Source organism: Amphibalanus amphitrite, unplaced genomic scaffold (assembly GCF_019059575.1).
Source record: "Amphibalanus amphitrite isolate SeventyFive unplaced genomic scaffold, NRLGWU_Aamphi_draft 000026F_arrow, whole genome shotgun sequence".
NCBI lineage: Eukaryota > Metazoa > Arthropoda > Thecostraca > Balanomorpha > Balanidae > Amphibalanus > Amphibalanus amphitrite.
In genome coordinates, this window is record NW_024881522.1 from 362,086 (window position 1) to 375,598 (window position 13,513).

The 13,513-nt window shown below is 48.8% G+C and overlaps 1 long non-coding RNA gene across 1 annotated transcript in view; it reads left to right on the plus strand.

Moving 5' to 3' along the window:
* LOC122363382 overlaps window positions 1-13,513 on the plus strand; it is an 86,271-nt gene that overhangs the window by 57,577 nt on the left and 15,181 nt on the right. The window contains exon 2 of the long non-coding RNA XR_006253356.1: window positions 2,823-2,977. This is a non-coding gene — a long non-coding RNA (uncharacterized LOC122363382). The remainder of the gene's footprint in view (window positions 1-2,822; window positions 2,978-13,513) is intronic.

Below are 13,513 nucleotides of genomic sequence, written 5' to 3' on the forward strand. Positions count from 1 at the left end.
GCCTGTCGAGGCCAAACTTTCAACAATCGCGGCTGGGAGAGTGGTGGGTCCCAGGCTCGTGCAGTGAATGCCTAAGGCGGAGAGCAAGTGGAAGGGCTGGCGGTCACAGCCGCTAGAAACTTTGTGGTTCACAGCACTGAGAGTGAGAGGTATTCGCGGCGCTTCACTTGCGCTAAGAACTAAAGCATCTCATTTCTCAACAGCGATTGGGCTGCATTCAAAGGAACAAACCAGAGTTACAGCAGATTCCGTTGCATTTTGGGCAGCCACTCGTCCTCCCCTGTCTGGGTCTCGGTGACGTGCTCACGTGCCCGCGCTGTGCATCTCGCGCTGTGGTCGGCACGCTGACGGTGCCGTGTCCACGCTCAGCCGGGGGCATGACTATGCACGATAGCCAACTCCAGGCTCACATGCTACGGGAATATATGGTTTGGGAGAGTGGGACGGCCGCCGGGAAATCATAGCCGCCGGTTCACGTGATTAAAGCTTCGCAGCCCACGGGCAGCCGCTCACGAGCTATGGTTTGGTGCACAATGCACTTCGCTCACCGAAGCCAGCTGCGTGCTTCAGGGTCGCAGCTCATAGCTCACGGGTGTTGCTCTTCGCTTACCGATAGTATATAGCCCAATGGCCACCGTGTGGTTGATAGCTCAGAAGCGACATGTAGCTTACGTCATGCGGGTATAATAAGAGCGCATAGCTTTAGACGGTGTCTATAGAGATACAGTTCATCCCTAACTTATCGCTCTCCATTTCTCCTTTATTTCATAGTTCACTTCACATTTTTTTTTCACACACACAAAAAACCACCGTGCTTTCTGTGCTGACAATGCGATGTAAAATCTGCACGAAAATCGGCACGAAATCAAATATCTCAACAATATCGTTTTCCTTAAAATGCCCCAAAGAGGCCCCTTCAACTCTTTGTTGACCTCACTGACCGATCGTTCGACGTTCAGGCAGCAGGGGCACTCCCCAGTCATTCCCCACCTCTGGCCAGTGCAGCTGAGGTCACTTGGCACGGCCACTGGCCCCGCCGGAACACCCTTCCACCCGCCGCTGGTGCTGCCGTGAGTCACACAGCGGCGGAGGGAGGGGAGGGAGGCGCCGAGCCGACTGAATCTCGGCTGCCGTCATCGCCGCCAACAGAGCACACCACCGCCGACAGAGCACTCGCCGATTGTTTTGACCTCGAGCGGGGGTGGAGTGGCGGGGCTGCGGGGGGAGGGGTAGTACAGGGCGCCACAATTGGACTGAACGAGCCTCGAGTGGCCTGATGTCACCGCCACTGTTCCCTCGGCTACCGAGACCTGTTCCGACATGAGACAGCTGCCGACAGCGCGGTCACTGACTTGGTGACGTCACTGGATTTAATAGCATCAATCTATGATGACTCTGATGTTGATGACATCATTCGATGACGTCACCAGTCGTGCTGGATCGGCTGCTGTCGATTCCACGCGCTTTCATGCCGCTCAGCGGCCTGCCGTCCTCTGATTTGCTGCATGCCTCCTGCACTTAGCTCCTTGTTGGCGGCGCATAAAGGAAGCGGCTGACCATTGTGTGGCGGCCGTGTGCCTGTGATGACGACTGCGGTGCGCTGATGGCGATTCTGGCGCGCCGCGGTGGCTCCGAGGGTGCGGTCACGATCACTTTTGTCCGGCGCCCTGTCAATGGTGCAGCGGCCGGGCGGCCGATCTGTCCGGTCATTACGATGTCGGCGCCAGTGGTGCCTAATCGCTCTGCCCTGGTCGATGACAGGCTGGTCGGCCAGTTTGGTCGGATCAAAAGCGGTCTGGACTCTGTCATGGGAGCAGCGATCAGCTGGAGGGTGAGGGTGACAAATACTGCTGCTGTGATTTGTGAATTGAGCTTTGGTGTATCGTTTTCAATTTCTAAATGAACACATTACACAGTTTTGTTTTTCTTCCGTCATGAGTCATAACGGAAGTTTATTTGCGTTGTTTTCCTGTATCGAAGTGGAGACCAATGTAACCAAGCTCTGGCAAAATGTTTAATGTATAAACATTTGCTGTGCTGTAAGATGACAAACCCTTCACCTTTAGCAGCCGATTAACCGTATCAGAGTACCAGTTAAGCCCGTGCAATTGCAAATATACCCCAACAAACTCAGCCTAATCTGTTGACAAACGCCCACACGTAATGAGGATCGTCGTCATGCTATTGTTTGTATTGTCACCAGACCTGAGTTCCTTGTTCATTGAGGCGCCCCGTGTGCTAGCCACTAATCCCCCGTTCATGATTGGCCGTTTGCCGCGGCGACCGCAGATGTCTTGTCTTTGTGAGCTGTGACAGCTGAATACTGAACAGGTTAGTGAGCTTATGCCACCATCCAGAGCCACTGACCCGTGGGGTACCTTCATCCCTCCCTCCCAGCCTCTGTACAGATGTCAATTGGTATGTTCCTCTTCATTCCCCCATCGTCAATCCTCTCCATGGCCTTCCATGGCCCTCTCTCCATGGCTTATCTCATCTGACATCTCGCACTTCCCTTCCATGCCGCCTTCTCCAAAGCCTGACTCTCTTCTTCACTGACAGTCCAGTACAGATGATTATCATCTCGGTCTTTCCCTCTTTATTTCTCCCCATCTTCAATTCTCTTCCATAGCCTTTCTCTCATCTCATCTCCACCCCTCAATTCCATGCCTCCTCGTCAAGACCAACACTCTTCTTCACTGACCGTCCCTCTGTCTGAGCCTTCCCGAGTTTTCCTCCAATGCAAACACGTGTGTCCTGATGCACCTGCTGTTGCTCCGTGACCGACCTCGATGGTCGTGTCACAGCAGCGGATCGTGTTGCAGATCATTTGGATAGCGTCGGATCCTGCAGCCGAAGTGCTGACTGCGACCGACGCGCTGACACTGAACGCTGACTGTGCCGTCAGCGCTGTCAGCAGCGCCGGCAATGCGCTGATCACGACTGCCTTCGCGGCCTTCGTGTGGCTTATCAATCAGAGGTGGGTACGCGGGGAAAGGACGGGACCAGTGTGTGTCCCGGAGTCCGGTGGGTGTCCCGGAGTCCGCTGGGTAGCCGGATAACATGACCTGTGCGATATCTAGACAGTAGCAGATTTTTGAACAATCGGGGGTGCCAGGATAAAATCCGGGAAGGGTCCGAGTCGGACATTTCCCCCAATGAACTAGGCCTCAAACAACCTACCCAGCATAAGCAGGTTCGTTGGCCAAACACATGAAGACGCAACTTTTCGCATCAGTGTTTGGAAGCGGACCGCGTGTTAGAAGTCAGGGTGTTCCTTGGATTTCCTCAAGGAATTACAGCCAACTATTCATTCAGCTTGCTAAATGAAAATGCACTCACTTATTAATCTTCAATCATAATTGACACACACTTTCAATGAGGATTGAGGATCTACGAATTTGCCGATTAGGCAATGTGAGCGCAACTATTAGAAGTAAGAGATGGCAACCACTTAAGGTAATGTGTCATTCAGCCCGGCAATAAAACTGAACAGCTGCAATAAAAACAAAGCTGATGACGGTTACAACACATTGAAGATGTGACCTTTGTTCCTCAGAATGACAGTGAGGACAGCTTCAAATAACAACCGCCAGCCACCAGGATAGCTTTCAAGCGGGATGACCTCTGACCTTGTTTTGTCTGTGCCGGCTTACCTTGGCTGTGGCCAAGGCCGTATAAGAGGCTGTGGCGGCGCGTTCCCAGGCTTTGCATAGTTGCGGTGGCCGACCTTCCTTTCCGCACCAGCGCCCCTGCCCTTTCCATTGCCATCTTGGCCGTCTCGCCTCGGTTCAACTCCAGGTTACCTTGACTTAACACCGTCTCACCGCAGCTCAACTCTTTGTCACCCCGCAAGGCTCTTATTTGTTCCCAGTGGCGGATCTACGTTGGGGCAAAATGGGCAATTGCCCCCCCCCCCCTAAACGGAAAACCTCTGGGCAAACATATCTTTTTGCCCCCCCCCCTAAAAAACTACAACTTGAATGCTAAAAATATGGTGTTTGAAAAGAAAATGTGAAATAAATGGAGGACTATAGAAGGTTGTCATATTCGTGATATTAAGTTGTGAGCTGATAAAAAGTCCTCCACCCCATGAATGTCAGTCCATCATCCATCAGCAGTGCTACTACTGCTACTGCTACCAAAAAGAAAAAAAATAACGCGATTTATTGAAACCTTGAACCAAGTAAACAAACCGTCAACAGCAGACCGCCAGACGCCTGTCACTCCAGTGGGGTCAGGGGTCACCACACTGGAGCGGTTGGACAGTGGTGGGTTTGCATGGGTATATAAGAAGTGTTTGCATAATCAGGGTTGGATAAAAGCCGGCTTAAATTGAATTTATGCCAGCCAGTGGTTTAAACCGGTTTAAACCGGCTTAAACCGGCTTAAATTAATAAAAACCACCTTCAGTCAAAACATCTACTATAACTTATCTTGTGGGTCAGTGTACTCGTTGGTGACTGTGCAGAGTGCAGGAAGCCAATACCGTGTCATTTTGTATTATGTCAACATGTTGGCATGTGATTATGTTGACAATCTGGTCAGTAGGTAACTAAGCTAAAAAGCAAAGTAGGTATAAGGCATAAGCACATTCTAATCTTAACACGCGCACTGCAGCGGGTCTGAGCCGAACACGAACTGCAGGGGGGGGGGGTTGAAAACAACCCCCCCCCCTGAGATCTCGAAAACGGCGCAACGTAGCGACAAACGGTAAACGGCGTTAGATAGGTCGAGATGTTATTTAGAGGAAATACTAGGTCATTTATGTCTCAGGTCAAAAACGAGGTCACCAGAGGTCACCGAAGACAAAATGTTACGATTTTCACAACAGGAATTTCGCGGTAGTTTTTCTTGAATAACTTGTCTTGCACACAAGATAGAGGATCGATTCGAACGCCATCGTTAGCTCGTCAAGGCGCATCGAATGATATATAATATGACCTCGAAAGGTCAAATTGAAAATTTGACCTCAGGTGAAGGTCATGACCTGCCCGAAATAGGTCATGTTGCATATCATTCGATCCCCATTGACGAGAAATCACGATAAACGTCGAACGGAGTCTCTATCTCTATTCAATCTCAAGTTATTGAAGAAAAACCGCTGGTGACCTCAGGTGACCTAAGATGACCTGGAGATCACCTTCCAAAGGTCACAAGTGATATGTTTCGGTGAAATCACCAACAGGGACCTGTAATACTATGATTCTGAGCGTATTGAAGTCATAGGATGGCATTCAGAGTAAGTTGAAATTTCTCCCATTGACTTATAATGGGCCGGTCGCAAAAATGACCTGACCTTATGTCATCGATATAAAAATTCCGAGATATATAAGTTGTAGCTCGTGATGACTTTACTATTTCCTGTGGGTTTCAAGATCATATCTCAACAACTGTGGGCTTGGTGGGATTGCAAACTTCGAAATTTACGTTTCGAGGTAGGGTCACTTGACCTGACCTGGTGACCTGACTATAGGTCACCTGGGGTCAAAATTTTTACTCAAGGTGTGCAAAAGTTGGGAGAACAGGTATGCAAAATTTGGCGGCGCTGCGCGCCGCCGTTTTTTCGCGATTTGCGAAAAACCACAGGGGGGGGGGGGGTTGAAAACAACCCCCCCTGCAGTGCGCGTGTTAACATTCGGTTTACCAGTTGAAAGTCTCACTTTATTTTACATGTAAAATGTATTCTGACCAATCGTCTGGGGACTGGGCCAGTAACTTAAATATTTTTCATGGTATCACCCTTCCTGTGATTTTTTTAATTGCACAGGAAATAATTGTAACAACTCATCATTTATAAATCTTCCTATGGTTTTTCAGGTAGTGCATGTTGTTTTCTTGGTATAGCAGTGTCCCTAACTAATCACACTTATTGTTGTTTTTACATGAACTTTGGAGCCTCTAATGGTTGCCGTGCTGTCAATTCCTTTGTTTAGTGTCACTGACTGCTTAAAGGAAATAGTTCACTTTTTAACATGGGTTTTGAACTGGAATAGCAGTTCCGTAGCTTGGGCTGAGACGAGCATAAATCAGGAGCTTTTACAGCCCAACGATCACCCTAGGCAAAGATATTCCATTTGTCGTCCCGAAAAAGGTGTCTTGCGTTGAGGATGTGTGCCTAGTATATATTTCCATCCAGTATGAAAAGAGCATGGGTCCCGAAAATTCTTCAGAAACTAGAGAAATTATCTACGAGAACACTAGAGAAATTCTCGTACTGATCAATTAGGACATTCAGGGGAACATTATCAGATCGAGCAGATCGCCCAAATGCCGGTGGCTGCGATAATTTCTCTGTTTCTGAAGAATTTTCGGGACCCATGCTCTTTTCATACTGGATCGCGTGTGCCTTACAGAAACTGAAAAGTTCTTCCTATATCAAAATATAGAAAAAAAAATCTTTTGTTATAAAAAGGTTTTATTTTCTTTGCTGATTATTTTGAACATAAAAAATAATAAATCGTTGCAAAAAAAATAATTTCGTGAAAGTGAACTATTTCCTTTAAGCAATAGACAGTTCCCTAGTAAATAGGCAATGTTCTATATGATAGTTTTTAGGCCTTACCATTCACTGATCCTTGCACCATGCATTTGGCATTAGGTCATGTTTGCTACAGTTTCTCATAAAATTAAAATTGGTTTCTTTATTGAACCTGTCTCCAAGACTTTTCATTCCATGAACCACCCATGTAAACAACTAGTTGTGTAAAACACTGCAAATCAAAATAAAGATTTGATACAGGGTGATACAGATCAATAATGAATGACATCAAGTTAACCCCCAGGGGAAAAAACATTACAAGTTAGCATGTATAAGTGAAAGGTGTGTATAGAAAATGTGAAGAGAAGAAGCAGTTTAACCCAAGTGATGTTACGACAAGTTAACGGAAGTGACATTTATTATGTTGGTGCACACTGGTTTAAACCGGGGTGGCTTAAATTAGTTTATGCCAGCCGGTTTAATCCATGGATTAAACCGGTTTAAACCGGCTGCTGGCATAAATTTGCCAACCCTGTGCATAATATTTTATTGCTAGATAGCATGGGTGTAGGAGCTGAAAAAAATATTGGTGGGTCTAAATATCCATTAGTACCTAGCATTTCCACTGTGGCTACATTAGTTATGTCCAGAGGCGGATACAGCCATTTCCAAAGGGGGTGCCAAAAGGGTGCCAAAGTCCGAGAGTCTCTACAAGAGCTGCATATGTGTATGCATGAAGTGCGAGATAGGTTTCTGAGAGGAATAACGTAAAGAAGATTACCAATCGCGGCTTTTTCATGAGCCATACCGTTATCTAACGGGGACAAACACAGAAAGGCTCAGTCAGAGCTTTTGGTTTGCGAGGTGTTGGAGAAGCTCAGTATGTTGTGGGAACTTAACGCTGTTCAGTGTGATTCCGTTGGCTGTTGCGCTGTGGTCCTATGTAACCGAAGGTTTGTTGTCAATAGTTAAAACACTATTCTTTAGAATTGTGTTTTTCTATTGAAAAACAAATCTGAGTTCCCTGACAATTTGGCAAAAGCTGCCTGAGATTAGTCTGTAGAAGCATCGTTTATCTCCTCTCGAAAGTAACACTGTATAATTTTGCTAGCTCGCGAAGTTTAGTCCCAAAGTTAAGGAATGTTCATTGTAATTGCATCAATAAATGCAGGACCGAAAACAAATGCGCTGTTCTTCGTCTATTTCTTGTTGGGATTCTTAATCGACTGATCTCATTTTCTATTACCGGAAACAACTGTTAATACGTTTAACTACGTGGCAACCCTGACTGCGTATAGTATCGCAGGTACGCTGATGTGGCCTTTGGTCGTGGGCATTTACACATGAACCTGCTGCTGCGACCCTTATCGGTCTCCGGATACAGAAGCCCTTGAGAACCGGCGCGGGCGAACCTTTCGGACGAGGTCTTGCCGAGGTGATGCGGGAGGTAGAGGACGGACCGTCCATAGCGCCGGTGAGCTATTCTCTAACCCGCGCCGGGCCGGTGCTCTGAGATTCCGCGCCGGGCCGCGGGGGGTGTTTGAACACCCCCCTTTTAACTCGGCTCCTGGGCCACGTAACGACACGCGGTAAGCGGCAATCGAAAGAACGTCAAAAATAAGGACGAAAACACTTCGGTCATTTTTTGGGTCAGGTCAAAGGTCAGGTCACCAGAGGTCACCAAAGGTAAAATGTTGACTATTTCAACATTTTGGAAACTGCCAACGGCTATCTCGGGAACCGATAGAGCTACAGCGCCGCAAAAAAGCGCATTCGATAGCCCTTTTACAGACCTTTCTGAATAATGTTCTCAGATTTGACCTCAGGTCAACAGTTTAGCCTCCAGAGGGCAAAAACTCCAAAAATAGCCGTTTTTACGAAAAACGGTTTTTCGGCAATAACTTTTGACTCAAAAGAGCTATGACATTACTTTTGCCAGCATCGTGTTCCTCTCGTCAAGACGCGTCGAATGAACTATAATTTGACCTTGAAAGGTCAACTTGAAAATTTGACCTCAGGTCAAGGTCATGACCTGACCGGAAAAGGTCATGTTGCATATCAGCTGATCCGCAACGTCGAGCCGAACACATCTAAGGCGTTTTCAGCGCTCTAGCGCTCCTCTATCAGAAGTTAGCATCGAAAAACTGTTAGATTCTGTTCGTGACCTGAGATGACCTCGGGGACATAACGAGGGGTCACAGTTGCCATTTTCTGGTTCAGTGTGTCTATTTTACCTACATCTCGATGTTTGAGAGTGTCTAGAGTAGCGTCCGTGCAAAACAGACGCTTTTCAATTTTCTCCCATTGACTTAGGTATAATGGAGAGGCCGCAAAATTGACCTGACCTTAGGTCACCGATATCAAAATTCCGAGATATACATTTTTATAGATAGTGTTGCTCTAATCAATCGCTGAAAGTTTCAAGGCAATCGTTCAGTCGGTGTAGCTATGACGAGCATTCTTATTTTTTCCGAGGTGAGGTCACTTGGCGTGACCTGGTGACCTGACCTAAGGTGACCTGGGTCTGAAATTTTCACAACATGTGCGGAAAAGATGCACAAACAGGTGTGCCAAAAACGGCGGCGCTCCGCGCCGCCGTTTTTGAGATATCTGCGAAAAACCGCAAGGGGGTGTTCAAACACCCCCGGCCCGGCGCGGGCTAACTATCTCCCGGAGTCAGGGTGGCTGCAATTTTTTTTGCGCTGCCCTGGCTTGGCCGGACTGACAAAAATGTAAAAAATCAAAAAAAAAGTAATTCCCGAAATCCGAGGAGAAAAATAGGGGTAGCTCGTTTTTTTGTCCCTAAGACTGGATGTTTGAAATTCTCGCCGACTTGCCTGGCGGCGCAATGTTTGCCCCCCCTAAACTTAAATCCTAGATCCGCCACTGTTTGTTCCGGTCCTCCGTATTTGGCCCTCTACTTCTAATCTCAACCCAGATCATCGCGGTGCAGAAGCCTGTCATGTAAAATACTCGTATCTACAGTACACACTGCAACACAGTTCCACCTCCAGCCAACTGCGGCCTGTCTCAATGCCAGTTAGCCCAACTCGAAGCTAAGCTTCTGAAGCTAGGACGTCCCCAGTAGGCGAGCTTTACGCCGACCTTGCACATTCCAAGAGATGTCTCCTAGCCGGTAAATCAGGACGCTGGAGCTACCTCCGCAGTCGCCGACTGGACTGTTTTCGCTGAGCGCCTCTGTGGCGTCCGTTTTATTGCCGCTGTTATTGTTGCCGCGCCAAGGTTGCAGAAAATTGCTTCATAAAGGCGGCGGCGCCGGTGGGCGGTCGCCGGCGGGGGATGCGGCGGGTGCGTGCGGCAGTGTCCTCAGTCCGCCAGCAGGAGGTCGCGACTGGAGGGAGCACAACAACGCGCCTCCCGAGGTCGGGCGGACAGAGAGCTGGCGGGCCGACGCTGTCGCCAGCAACTGTGAGATGTGTACTGAGGAAACTGCACTGAATGTGTGGGTCTGCGTATGATGAGGAAATATGTGCAGCTTGCAAGAAAGGCTGAAAAGTTGAAAAGGTTGAGTCAGATGGAAACAACAGCCATGCACCAACATCGCATAATAAGTATGAAACACATACAACACTGCAATTCATATACGTTATTGAGGCCAACAACAATATCGGCAGCATTCGACGTGCTCAAGTCCATTTGTATAAATGGACGGTCGGTCCCGACGAACTGCTTCTGTAAACGGACGATTGATTGTGTGAGCCTCCCAGCGTGCTAGTGACGCAAAAAATGTCTGCGTTTTTTAATGACCTGTGTGACCTTTCATATCGCCGCTGGTGTCATCACCTTGTCTGTATCGGCTCTTTTTTTGTAGACAATGCTGAAAGGGTGCTACTTTGTTGATATTCTCGTGTTTTAACGCTGCTGACTCGGCTATGTGCCAAGGTTCTGGCCGTCTCTGATACTTGGTCAAGCCTTCAGGGAGTCCAATCATATCAACAAACTCAGCGCGCTCCTGTAAACAAAGGAACGTATTAATCGCGAAACTTCGAATCCCTTCAATTAGTTTTTGATCCTGGCCAAGTAGTGCTGGCTTATATCAACCCATCTTATAAACACCAAATAGCTGGACAAACATGATTTGACAACCCGGCATACATGACACGTATGTCATGTACGACAAGGTGCCGGCAGCTGCTTAGATGAATTCTACGATACCTTCGACCGTTGCCTAACTACGACAGTCCTCTTTTCAAAGGATATACACTATACAGGCGTCCCGGCCGGTCCTGGGTTCGTCATCCAACGCTCCCAGCTGCTGGTGAGGTTCCATGACTCTCGGATCGTTAGATAGTCAGAATTTCACCCTTCCCGGGCAGCGCCCATTCGTCAGAGGCAATCAGGCATCGTGACTTTCACATTAACGGTGCCTCCACTCACCGGATGCCGCAGGTGTGGAAAGGGGTGAGGTTGGAGTTCCTCAGGATAGGTGCCGACGCAGCGAGCTGTCCACAGCGTCCAGCGCGTCAGCCTTTAGGGTTAATCGTTATCACCCGAGGACCAGGTGCACCTGGGTGTGTGCCTCTATAGTCGTTGTCTTTGCTTTCTTGTATGAGAGCACCGGCACAGTGTTCTAGCGATGTTATGGAGCGAGGTTCATGTGAAAGCGCCTGTCTTTCTACGAAACTTGAGGACATTTAGTGATGCCGAGCGCTCCTCGACTTCCGTGGCTCTGGATCCTGTCTCACCGGCCAACTATCCTGAGTTCCACTGTCCAGTGCGCACCTGATCCTCGTCAACCGGCACATGCTGATCTCATTCGCTCTCCCGTCCCTTCTCTCTACTGTAAACAGACCTCCACCCGAGGCAGTCCCACCGGCGTGGCGCTTACCTGGCCGTTAATTGGTGTGTTTCAATGCTTGCAGGCGGGCCATTAGCGAGTTTTATTGTTGTTTGTGCAAGCTGGGCCGATGGTGCCATTTCGGCGTGTGTGTTGAGTGTGGAGGTGGGGGCGGACACTTTGTTGAGAGCAGTTAGACGGAATGACCCGCCGAGACCACAAACTCTGGATGTAATTGTCGGTGGGCGGAACGCTGCGCTCACGTCCTTCGAACTGATTGTGCGCGGTTCGGTGATATTTGGAATGTGAGTGCCTTTGTTTGTTCAAAGCGCTTTGCCGAGAAAGTATGTTGTGGAACGGAGAGTGTGGCTGAATGTGATTTGTGAGTATACTGCACAGTATTACATGCAGGAATGCTGTTTAACGACCCCACATAACAGTTTTCCAATTTTCCGTGTCATCTATCTTATTGCAAATTTGAAAAAAACATATGTTTACCAAAGCAATGCACTCTTGGCTGGCTTTATCTAAATTACCCTAAATCACTCTATTAGACGCATTTATTTATGGTCATTTTTTGGCCAAGTTATTTGGCGCGCTACCTTTTTAGCCACTCAAATCTCCCGTCTCTTCTCTTATCGTCTCGTCCTGACTCTTATAGCTTCAAACTCCTACTTTGTCCTATGTCACCGACACTGTGCCGACTGCCGGTTCTTGGTCGCTTGTTTTTGCAGAGTCTCATGCTCTTCAACTCGTCACCTTTCCTCACCGCAACATTTCCTCTATCTCGTCTGTTATCTCTTCTGCTCCTCTCATTCTGGGTATATGTGTACTGTTAATGTCAGCTACTATCTATTGGTGTCCTGATGTGCCTCCACATTCCTCCCCCGCCTTACCGTGTCCTATAAGACGTCCTCGACTATCGTTCCGTCGTGCTCGGCGATCCGGGTCGTGCAGTCTCGGTCGCTCGACTATCGTGGAAACCTCGTTCTGCTCGGTTCGTCACACTCCCACGAACTGCTCGCATCGGTGCCGGCGAGGGGGGGGGGGCGCTCTCAGGGGAGGGGGGGGGGGGGCGCTCCCATGATCGAATGTGCCTGTCTGGCCGTGAGTTCTGGTGTGCCGGCTCGGTTTCGATGTTCGGAGACACATTGTACTGCGATGGATATCTACGCTGCGTATCAAAAAACTTTTTTTTTATTCTAAGCAGCGGCCTTTTCACCTTAATCAGGTGAGAAAAGAGTGTTAGTTAATTGTTGTTGCTGCAGGAAAGTATAATGTACGACTTTGTTTGAGTCCTTTTATTTATAATATTTTTTTTTACTAATTCAGAAAACATCGCATGGTAAAACATTAAGACTGAATTCTTATGCTTACATAATCTGCTTGTCGCTATCCCTTACGTACTTCGACGTGCTGCCTATTCTATCGTTATTTCGTCTTTTTTGCCTTGGAGATGCTGTAATTCGTTAACAGTGAAGCTTCTTCGAAACATCGACGCGTTCAAGTGCTATAGGTCCTAGTCGAAACATTACGTCAGTTGAGGCTTGTATTTCATATACATAAAAAAACCTAAAAAAAGCATCACAGTTGACCTTTTGTGTTTACTCCGGTTGCATCATACTTGTGCACCTGCATGCAGCATGCAACCCGTATCCAGTCAATTAATGAGCATGGCTAGCTCCTAAGTAAACCAAACATTTCCTTATAGAGCCGTTAGTTTCTTCCGAAAGTGGCGCTCCTGCTCTACGACTCTCGACTCCGCTCCCGGCAGCAATGTAATGCGAATAATGGCGGGTAACGAGCACACCTGTGCACGTCCTGGGGGGCAACAGGTGGGGCGGCACCTGTCAGCCCGTCCGCCTTCGGAGTCGGACCTGTTTACCCCGGCCCGGGCCGGGCCAGCCGCGCTGTCTGGGCCGGGCGACAGCGGCGGTCCGGGGGCTGTGAACCAGCCTCTGGTCCTCCCGTGGTCCCTCCCGCGGTCCTCCTGCGGTCCTCCCCGCGGTCCGGGTCCTCCCCCGCCGTCCCGTCCTCAGGCGTCCCCGCTGCCGTTCCCCGCCTGCGGCGACGGGCCGAGTCGCACTACGATGAGATATTTTCCAGGGGGATGTTAACAATTCGGAGGGGCGGGGGAGGCGTGCCGAGCCCAGCGGGACCGCGGCGGGAGCCGCCGGCCAGTCCCGCCCCGCGGCTACCGCATAAACCATGTCCCCTGACCTTAAATTCCCAATGAT